This window comes from Cherax quadricarinatus, chromosome 45 (assembly GCF_038502225.1).
Source record: "Cherax quadricarinatus isolate ZL_2023a chromosome 45, ASM3850222v1, whole genome shotgun sequence".
Classification (NCBI taxonomy): domain Eukaryota; kingdom Metazoa; phylum Arthropoda; class Malacostraca; order Decapoda; family Parastacidae; genus Cherax; species Cherax quadricarinatus.
In genome coordinates, this window is record NC_091336.1 from 8,582,917 (window position 1) to 8,595,217 (window position 12,301).

Here is a 12,301-nt window from a genome sequence, read left to right on the forward strand (position 1 = left end):
AAATTAAGTTTCTTGGTCACGTAGTCACTCCTAGAGAGGTCACGACTGATCAAAGTAAAGTAACGGCAGTACTAAATTTTCCAGCCCCCAAAACTGCTGATGCTGTAAGATCCTTTGTGGGTCTAGCAGGTTTTTACAGATCTTTCATTGCTAATTTTTCTTCAATAGCAGCTCCTCTAATTGAACTGCTTAAGAAAGATGCTCCTTTCGTTTGGACCTTCCGTCAAGAAAGAGCATTCCAGACACTAAAAGAAAAGCTAACGTCCACTCCCATTTTGAAATTCCCAGATTTTTCTAAGCCTTTCTATCTAACAACTGATGTTAGTTCAATTGGCATAGGTGCCGTACTAGCTCAGAAGACTGATGGCCAGTACAACACAGTTGCATTTGCTAGTAGAGTCCTTACGAAGGCTGAAGGTAATTATACAGTAATGGAGCAAGAAGCTTTAGCAATAGTATGGTCTTTAAAGCACTTCTGAGACATTATTTACCAGTACCCTGTTCATGTCTTGACAGACCATGCACCACTGATACCCTTATTCCAGAATAAACAACCTACTGGAAGGTTAGCCAGATGGACCTTGACTATCCAAGAGTTCAATCCCACTTTTGAACATTTACCTGGCAAGTCAAATGTAGTCGCAGATGCTTTATCGCGACATGTTAGTGTAGTAAATGCAGATCCTCCATTTACTGCAGAGGATGTAAAGAATGCACAAAGAACAGATCCCATGTGGTCTGGTGTGATTCGATTCCTGCTCCAGGAAGATGTTATTCTGACTGTGAAGCCACCAGCACCCATCAGTGACTTTGTAATGAGCCAAGAATTACTGTATCGAACAGCCGAGTTGGGTACTCCAAGTAGAAGAGTTTACCAGTTAGTAATTCCACAGTCACTAGTGAATGTAGCTCTACAGCTAGTTCACGATGCACCAGGTGTTGCACACCCTGGTATGGATCATTCTGTGAAACAAGCCAGAATGAAGTACTTTTGGCCACATATGGCAACTGACATTTCGGAGTATGTTAAGAAATGTAGTGTTTGTATGCAACATAAAATAAAAGAAATGTCAATGGTCCTAATCCAATCCAAGTGTACCCAACCACTAGTGAACCGTGGGAAAGAGTTGCCCTTGATTTGTTAACCAATTTTAAATGTTCCCTCCAAGGCAACAAACATCTGTGTGTTATGGTAGACCATTTCACCAGATATTGTGAGTTGGTTCCTATTGCAGATAAGACTGCAGAGACAGTAGCTAAAGCATTTAAAGAACGCATTATCTGCAGGCATACCACCCCTAAGTCCTTAGTAACAGATAATGGAGGTAAATTCTGTAATGAGAATCTTGAAAATTTGTGTACTTTGTACAAGATCTCCAAATCCACCATTGTTCCTCATCATCCTGCCAGCAATGGGTTAGCTGAACGAACCAATAAGAAAGTACTTGATGTCTTGAGAGCCACTATCAACCCCAATAGTGAAACTTGGGATGAAGTTATACCAGATGTTCAATGTGCCATAAATTCTGCTTACAATGCTTCCATAGGTGATACCCCACATTATGCATTGTATGGTGTAGACAAGCGTTTACCCTATGAGTTGTTATATTCCACTCCGAAACCCAATTACAACCCTGATGATTTCGTAGCAACTCGTACAAGCATGGCTCAGAGTGTTTTTAGAAGAATCCGTGAAACACTTCATAAATCAACAGCAGAATTTACTAGAGTAACTAATAGCTGTGCTAAACCATCAAAAGTTAAAGTAGGTTCGAGAGTAATGCTTCAAATTTCAACAAAACATCCGAAATGCCTAAGCTCGATCAAAAGTTTGTTGGCCCTTATCGAGTTGTAGAACATATCTCTGGTAATAAGTATAAGGTTAGAGAAATTAGTACTGGTAAGTACAAAGAATTGCATTTAGATCATATGAAATTAGTATGCGATGTTGTTGATATTGCTACCCAGACTAATGTGACAGATGCTGAAAATCCTCTTGACTCTGCACCCTCTACCTCAAATACTCAGTCAGATATTCAACCTGAATGTCGTTACTCCTTGCATACTCGACAAGTAATGAGAAACCCACAAGTATCTTTTGTAGATACTCGTTCAGATCTCCCTCAGTCAAGGCATGTGTTAGCCATTGCAGAGGAATTCGATCCTCCCAGAGATGATAACCATTCTGCATATGTAAACCTCACCCTCGCAGAATTGGGTTTAAACGTACATAGTCTGTATAACTAGATGTCCGAGATGAAGGAAATTGTCAACTGTTTGTTATTAACTGATCAGTTTTTCAGAATTTTTTTTTTTTTTCGTGTTCACGTTCCCTCTGTATTCTGAGAATTTGACAGTAATGATCTGAGTGCGCACCAGACGCCTTTGCTGTTAATTTCACCTTGTATATATATATTTATTTCCTCAGAATCCGTAGAGTGCATGAATACAGATCGATCGATCAATTCCATCCCATATTGTACCTTGATTTGTTCTTATAGTTTGTAATGCATTATGTTAAAAGTGATTACGTTAACACCCATTACGTAAAACTCATTTTGTTAACATCCAGTATGATACCATCCATTAGTTCTAAGTTATATATGAATTTGTTATTGTATAGAATCAGCCCAGAACCACCTGCCTGTTCAGCCTATAGCATAGTAGTGTATGTCAAGATGACATACGTAACATGACCGAGCTGTCAGCATAGCTGCTGATCCCCTTATATGTGTTGTATAGCGTATTATAGTACCATCCATGTGCTTTATATAGAAGATCCCTATTAGGCCAAGTGACTGTATGACGTCACGGGATGCAGCGTGAGTGAGTGACGAGCTGCCTCTTTCTCACTCGACGGACCACCTACAAGCAGGCAGAACAGGGCAGGCCTGGGCTCCCACCTCTCATCCACAGTCTGACAATATATAGTGTTACCATCCAACAAGGTGTTTACCTTCAACCCTTGTATCTCCTTAAGAACCCCTACGACAGTATGACAAAGCTCAGTAAGCAGAGAGAGAGAGAGGACCTAGTAGTGATCAGTGAAGAAGCGGGGCCAGGAGCTGAGACTCAACCCCTGCAACCACAATTAGGTGAGTACACACAGAGACACACACACACCGACATCTCAATAAGGAATCGTTCAGGACCCTGTACACCGTGTACGTTAGGCCCATATTGGAGTATGCGGCACCAGTTTGGAACCCACGCCTAGCCAAGCACGTAAAGAAACTAGAGAAAGTGCTAAGGTTTGCAACAAGACTAGTCCCAGAGCTAAGAGGTATGTCCTACGAGGAGAGGTTAAGAGAAATCAACCTGACGACACTGGAGGACAGGAGAGATAGGGGGGACATGATAACGACATACAAAATACTGAGAGGAATTTACAAGGTGGACAAAGACAGGATGTTCCAGAGATTGGACACAGTAACAAGGGGACACAGTTGGAAGTTGAAGACACAGATGAATCACAGGGATGTTAGGAAGTATTTCTTCAGCCACAGAGTAGTCAGTAAGTGGAATAGTTTGGGAAGCGATGTAGTGGAGGCAGGATCCATACATAGCTTTAAGCAGAGGTATGATGAAGCTCACGGTTCAAGGAGAGTGACCTAGTAGTGACCAGTGAAGAGGCGGGGCTAGGAGCTCGGACTCGACCCCTGCAACCTCAATTAGGTGAGTACAACTAGGTGAGTACAGACACGCACACACACACACACACACACACACACACACACACACACACACACACACACACACACACACACACACACACACACACACACACACACACACATGTAGTGGAGGCGGAACCCATACATAGCTTTAAGACGAGGTATGACAAAGCTCAGTAAGCAGAGAGAGAGAGAGAGGACCTAGTAGTGATCAGTGAAGAGACGGGGCCAGGAGCTGAGACTCAACCCCTGCAACCACAATTAGGTGAGTACACACACAGACACACACACACACACACACACACACACACATACACACACACACACACACACACACACACACACACACACACACACACACACACACACACACCTGTGACCAGCGGGGTCCCACAGGGGTCAGTCCTAGGACCAGTGCTGTTTCTGGTATTTGTGAACGACATGACGGAAGGAATAGACTCTGAGGTGTCCCTGTTTGCAGATGACGTGAAGTTGATGAGAAGAATTCATTCGATCGAAGACCAGGCAGAACTACAAAGGGATCTGGACAGGCTGCAGACCTGGTCCAGCAATTGGCTCCTGGAGTTCAATCCCACCAAGTGCAAAGTCATGAAGATTGGGGAAGGGCAAAGAAGACCGCAGACGGAGTACAGTCTAGGGGGCCAGAGACTACAAACCTCACTCAAGGAAAAAGATCTTGGGGTGAGTATAACACCAGGCACATCTCCTGAAACGCACATCAACCAAATAACTGCTGCAGCATATGGGCGCCTAGCAAACCTCAGAACAGCATTCCGACATCTTAATAAGGAATCATTCAGGACCCTGTACACCGTGTACGTTAGGCCCATATTGGAGTATGCGGCACCAGTTTGGAACCCACACCTAGCCAAGCACGTAAAGAAACTAGAGAAAGTGCAAAGGTTTGCAACAAGACTAGTCCCAGAGCTAAGAGGTATGTCCTACGAGGAGAGGTTAAGGGAAATCAACCTGACGACACTGGAGGACAGGAGAGATAGGGGGGACATGATAACGACATACAAAATACTGAGAGGAATTGACAAGGTAGACAAAGACAGGATGTTCCAGAGATTGGACACAGTAACAAGGGGACACAGTTGGAAGTTGAAGACATAGATGAATCACAGGGATGTTAGGAAGTATTTCTTCAGCCACAGAGTAGTCAGTAAGTGGAATAGTTTGGGAAGCGATGTAGTGGAGGCAGGATCCATACATAGCTTTAAGCAGAGGTATGATAAGCTCACGGCTCAGGGAGAGTGACCTAGTAGCGATCAGTGAAGAGGCGGGGCCAGGAGCTCGGACTCGACCCCCGCAACCTCAACTAGGTGAGTACAACAAGGTGAGTATGCACACACACACACACACACACACACACACACACACACACACACACACACACACACACATAAGAACATAAGAAAGGAGGAACACTTCAACAGACCTACTGGCCTATGCGAGGCAGGTCCATTTCTCGCATCGGCTTAAGCCAATGCCTTGACCTAGTGAGGTCAGACACGTCACTTAAGGGAGAAGTGCATCCGACCTAGTAGCACAAGCTAGTCAGGTCCAACTCACACCCACCCACACCCACTCATGTATTTATCCAACCTATTTTTAAAACTACACAAGGTCTTAGCTTCTATGACGGTACTCGGGAGTTTGTTCCACTCATCCACAACTCTGTTACCAAACCAGTGCTTTCCTATATCCTTCCTGAATCCGAATTTTTCCAATTTACAACCATTGCTGCGAGTCCTGTCTATGTTAGATATTTTTAGCACGCTATTTACATCCCATTTTTTAAATTCCTGTTTTCCATTTATACACCTCAATCATATCCCCCCTAATTCTACGCCTTTCTAGAGAGTGAAGATTCAGGGCCCTCAGTCTATCCTCATAGGGAAGATTTCTGATACATGGGATCAACTTTGTCATCCTCCTTTGTATGTTTTCCAGAGAATTTATATGCATTCTGTAATACGGTGACCAGAACTGAGCAGCGTAGTCTAAATGAGGCCTAACCAATGATAAATAGAATTGAAAAACAACCTGAGGACTTCTATTATTTATGCTTCTTGATATGAAGCCAAGGATTCCGTTAGCTTTATTGCGAACACTAATGCACTGTTGTCTTGGTTTCAGATTACTGCTAACCAGAACTCTTAAATCATTTACGCAATCCGTAATATTAAGATCTACATTATTTAGTTTATATGTGGCATGGTTATTTTCCTGTCCAACATTTATAACTTTGCATTTGTCTATATTAAACTGCATCTACCACTTCTCCGACCATTGCATCAGTCTACTCAAATCATCCTGGAGTGCTCTAATGTCCTCAGTAGAATGAATTGGACGGCCTAGTTTGGTGTCATCAGCAAATTTGCTTATGTCGCTATTTATTCCCTCATCTATGTCGTTTATGTAGATTGTGAACAACAAGGGGGCCAACACCGCTTGTGACGTGCCCCCATTCTGATTTCTCCCCACTTATGCAAACTTTCTGCTGCCTATTTGTCAGCCATGCCTCAAACCAGGAAAAAATTTCTCCTCCTATTCCGTGTGCCTTAAGTTTCCTCAACAGCCTCTGGTGTGGAACTCTATCGAAAGCCTTACTGAAGTCCATATACACAATATCATATTCATTACCATGATCTACCTCCTCAAACACCTTAGTGAAAAAAGTTAGTAAATTCGTAAGACAGGAACGCCCCTTTGTGAAACACACACACACACACACACACACACACACACACACACACACACACACACACACACACACACACACACACACTCACACACACACACACACACACACACACACACACACACACTCACACACACGTGATAGTTCAAAAAACGTCCCTTATTTTAAGAACATTTTTATATATGAATATACGTGAGTATTTGTGTTGGCAGACTCTTGATGCACTGACTGTCCTTGAAGCACTCCTGCCTTCCCCCTCCCTCCCCTCAACCCCTCCCCTCAACCCCTCCTCTCAACCCCTCCCCTCAACCCCTCCCCTCAACCCCTCCCCCTCAGCCCCTCCCTCTTAGAAGTCTGCTGTGTCTTCGATAGATGTCACTTACGCTTCACAAATATTATTTAGTTTGCATCTCAGCTGTAGTGTTTTATTCGTCAGGAAAGAGGAGAAAAGACTTCCCATCCTTAGTCAGTGTCAAGTGGCGTACCTGGTCCAGGTAGGTGCTACACACCTGGCTTACCAGGTCCAGGTAGGTGTTACACACCTGGCTTACCTGGTCCAGGTAGGTGTTACACACCTGGCTTACTTGTTCCAGGTAGGTGTTACACACCTGGCTTACTTGGTCCAGGTAGGTGTTACACACCTGGCTTACCTGGTCCAGGTAGGTGTTACACGCCTGGCTTACCTGGTCCAGGTAAGTGTTACACACCTGGCTTACTTGGTCCAGGTAGGTGTTACACACCTGGCTTACCTGGTCCAGGTAGGTGTTACACACCTGGCTTACTTGGTCCAGGTAGGCGTTACACACCTGGCTTACCTGGTTCAGGCTTGTGCTACACACCTGGCTTACCTGGTCCAGATGCTATATGCCTGGCTTACCTGGTCCAGATAGGTGCTAAACACCTGGCTTTCCTGGTCCAGGTAGGTGTTACACACCTGGCTTACCTGGTCCAGGTAGGTGCTACACACCTAGCATACCTGGTCCAGGTAGGTGTTACACACCTGGCTTACTTGGTCCAGGTAGGTGTTACACACCTGACTTACTTGGTCCAGGTAGGTGTTACACACCTGGCTTACCTGGTCCAGGTAGGTGTTACACGCCTGGCTTACCTGGTCCAGGTAGGTGTTACACACCTGGCTTACTTGGTCCAGGTAGGTGTTACACACCTGGCTTACCTGGTCCAGGTAGGTGTTACACACCTGGCTTACTTGGTCCAGGTAGGCGTTACACACCTGGCTTACCTGGTTCAGGCTTGTGCTACACACCTGGCTTACCTGGTCCAGGTGCTATATGCCTGGCTTACCTGGTCCAGATAGGTGCTAAACACCTGGCTTTCCTGGTCCATGTAGGTGTTACACACCTGGCTTACCTGGTCCAGGTAGGTGCTACACACCTAGCATACCTGGTCCAGGTAGGTGTTACACACCTGGCTTACCTGGTCCAGGTAGGTGTTACACGCCTGGCTTACCTGGTCCAGGTAGGTCTTATACACCTGGCTTACCTTCTCCAGGTAGGTGTTACACACCTGGCTTTCCTGATCCAGGTAGGTGATACACACCTGGCTTACCTGGTCCAGGTAGGTGTTACATACCTAGCTTATCTGGTCCAGGTACTATACACCTGGCTTACCTGGTCAAGGTAGGTGTTACACACCTGGTTTACCTGGTCCAGGTAGGTGTTACACACCTGGGTTACCTGGTCCAGGTAGGTGTTACATACCTGGCTTATCTGGTCCAGATACTATACACCTGGCTTACCTGGTCCAGGTAGGTGTTATACACCTGGGTTATCTGGTCCAGGTAGGTGTTATACACCTGGCTTACCTGGTCCAAGTAGGTGATACACATCTGGCTTATCTGGTCCAGGTAGGTATTACACACCAGGCTTATCTGGTCCAGGTACTATACACCTGGCGTACCTGGTCCAGGTAGGTGCTACACACTTGGCTTACCTGAACCAGGTAGGTGTTACACACCTGGCTTACCTGGTCCAGGTAGGTGTTACACACTTGGCTTACCTGGTCCAGGTAGGTGTTACACACCTGGCTTACCTGGTCCAGGTAGGGGTTACACACCTGCTTACCTGGTCCAGGTAGGTGTTACACACCTGGCTTACCTGGTCCAGGTAGGTGTTACACACCTGGCTTACCTGGTCCAGGTAGGTGTTACACACATGGCTTACCTGGTCCAGGTAGGGGTTACACACCTGCTTACCTGGTCCAGGTAGGTGTTACACACCTGGCTTACCTGGTCCAGGTAGGGGTTACACACCTGCTTACCTGGTCCAGGTAGGTGCTACACACCTGGCTTACCTGGTCCAGGTAGGTGTTACACACCTGGCTTACCTGGTCCAGGTAGGTGTTACACACCTGGCTTACCTGGTCCAGGAAGGTGTTACACACCTGGCTTACCTGGTCCAGGTAGGGGTTACACACCTGCTTACCTGGTCCAGGTAGGTGTTACACACCTGGCTTACCTGGTCCAGGTAGGTGTTACACACCTGGCTTACCTGGTCCAGGTAGGGGTTACACACCTGCTTACCTGGTCCAGGTAGGTGTTACACACCTGGCTTACCTGGTCCAGGTAGGTGTTACACACTTGGCTTACCTGGTCCAGGTAGGGGTTACACACCTGGCTTACCTGGTCCAGGTAGATGTTACACACCTGGCTTACCTGGTCCAGGTAGGTGTTACACACCTGGCTTACCTGGTCCAGGTAGGTGTTACACACCTGGCTTACCTGGTCCAGGTAGGTGTTACATACCTGGCTTACCTGGTCCAGGTAGGTGTTACACACCTGGCTTACCTGGTCCAGGTAGGTGTTACACACCTGGCTTACCTGGTCCAGGTAGGTGTTACACACCTGGCTTACCTGGTCCAGGTAGGTGTTACACACCTGGCTTACCTGGTCCAGGTAGGTGTTACACACCTGGCTTACCTGGTCCAGGTAGGTGTTACACACCTGGCTTACCTGGTCCAGGTAGGTGTTACACACCTGGCTTACCTGGTCCAGGTAGGTGTTACACGCCTGGCTTACCTGGTCCAGGTAGGTGTTACACACCTGGCTTACCTGGTCCAGGTAGGGGTTACACACCTGCTTACCTGGTCCAGGTAGGTGTTACACACCTGGCTTACCTGGTCCAGGTAGGTGTTACACACCTGGCTTACCTGGTCCAGGTAGGTGTTACACGCCTGGCTTACCTGGTCCAGGTAGGTGTTACACACCTGGAAGTGACCTAAGAGAAAGAGAGCTAGGTTACGTGTGCTTACAGAAAACGTATAATATTTCCTAACATGAACTTCAGAAGATAACACAACAACTGGAAGCGAAGCAACAGAAGCAACGGGTAAATATGAAAGCATTTAGAGTCTACAAATTACAAAATCCACAATATGGAACCTCAAGGGTCCTTGGTAACTGCCAGGGCCATAACTCGTGGGTACCAAGACTCATCATCCACGCTTCTGTGGAGACATAGAGGAATTGCGAGGACATGCGAGGAGTGACTCAGCTGACAAAATTAAAACAACTAGGTCATGGACAGAAAATTGTCAATGTTTGAAAATGGGATGGTATGGAAATTCTTGGTCACGTGAATCCCTTCACCACTTGGTCGAAAACTGCAATGAGAGCCACAGAATGTGTTAAAAAATTATGCAAAGAGAAAAACAATGAACATTAGTGATTATGTAAAGTAAAAGGACACAAGTGCAACTAATGTGACATTTATTGTGGCAACGTTTCGCTCTCCAGGAGCTTTATCAAGCGAAACGTTGCCACAATAAATGTCACATTAGTTGCACTTGTGTCCTTTTACTTTACATATTGTCGGTAATTCTACCAACTTTATTACAATTAGTGATTATGTAAAGCTGATGTGCTATGGTAGATTTGCTAAGAAAGGTAGTGCAGTGTACGCGAGGAAACCTGCTAGCTAATATGATGACTTCTTAAAGACGTAAAAGTTAGACGTCTAGCCAGGGAGGAGGATGACGTAACAAGTTTAAAAGGAGAGAAAGAACAGTAGACAGCATGTACCGTGTAAATAACAAGAAGGCACAATACCGTGTGACTTTGTAAATGGTCCAAGTCGAACCGAAACGTCGTCGTAAGTTTTTCTCTCCTATGTGCGGGTTCTTTGTGTAATGTACCGCGTCCTCGTCATAGGACTGCCATAGAGCAGTAAAACAGTATACTACAGTTGACAAGAATGCTTATCCGTGCTCCTGTAAACGATATATCACTTGTACAAACTCCGACACTCCTTCGGGAGCCACTGCTGGGTTACCACATGGAGGAGACCCGGGTCAGTACCCGTCCTGGCTAACCTACCTGAACATGAGACACCAATTATGGGGATGATACCGGCCACCAGCTGCAGGTAAGTCGGTACATCCAGACCCCCCCCCCCAAGATGCCACCAGGAACATTAATGAAGAAGCAGCGTAATATATATGATATACAGTAACTGGGGTATACACAGTTAGTAACTGGGGTATACACAGTTAGTAACTGGGGTATACACAGTTAGTAACTGGGGGTATACACAGTTAGTAACTGGGGTATACACAGTTAGTAACTGGGGTATACACAATTAGTAACTGGGGCATACACAGTTAGTAACTGGGGTTATACACAGTTAGTAACTGGGGTATACACAGTTAGTAACTGGGGTATACACAGTTAGTAACTGGGGCATACACAGTTAGTAACTGGGGGTATACACAGTTAGTAACTGGGGTATACACAGTTAGTAACTGGGGTATACACAGTTAGTAACTGGGGTATACACAGTTAGTAACTGGGGGTATACACAGTTAGTAACTGGGGTATACACAGTTAGTAACTGGGGGTATACACAGTTAGTAACTGGGGTATACACAGTTAGTAACTGGGGTATACACAGTTAGTAACTGGGGTATACACAGTTAGTAACTGGAGGTATACACAGTTAGTAACTGGAGGTATACACAGTTAGTAACTGGGGTATATACACAGTTATTAACTGGGGGTATACACAGTTAGTAACTGGGGTATATACACAGTTATTAACTGGGGGTATACACAGTTAGTAACTGGGGTATACACAGTTAGTAACTGGGGGTATACACAGTTAGTAACTGGGGTATACACAGTTAGTAACTGGGGTATACACAGTTAGTAACTGGGGTATACACAGTTAGTAACTGGGGGTATACACAGTTAGTAACTGGGGTATACACAGTTAGTAACTGGGGGTATACACAGTTAGTAACTGGGGTATACACAGTTAGTAACTGGGGTATACACAGTTAGTAACTGGGGTATACACAGTTAGTAACTGGAGGTATACACAGTTAGTAACTGGAGGTATACACAGTTAGTAACTGGGGTATATACACAGTTATTAACTGGGGGTATACACAGTTAGTAACTGGGGTATATACACAGTTATTAACTGGGGGTATACACAGTTAGTAACTGGGGTATACACAGTTAGTAACTGGGGGTATACACAGTTAGTAACTGAGGTATATACACAGTTATTAACTGGGGGTATACACAGTTAGTAACTGGGGTATACACAGTTAGTAACTGAGGTATATACACAGTTATTAACTGGGGGTATACACAGTTAGTAACTGGGGGTATACACAGTTAGTAACTGGGGGTATACACAGTTAGTAACTGGGGTATACACAGTTAGTAACTGGGGTATACACAGTTAGTAACTGGGGGTATACACAGTTAGTAACTGGGGGTATACACAGTTAGTAACTGGGGGTATACACAGTTAGTAACTGGGGGTATACACAGTTAGTAACTGGGGGTATACACAGTTAGTAACTGGGGTATACACAGTTAGTAACTGGGGTATACACAGTTAGAAACTGGGGTATACACAGTTAGAAACTGGGGTAT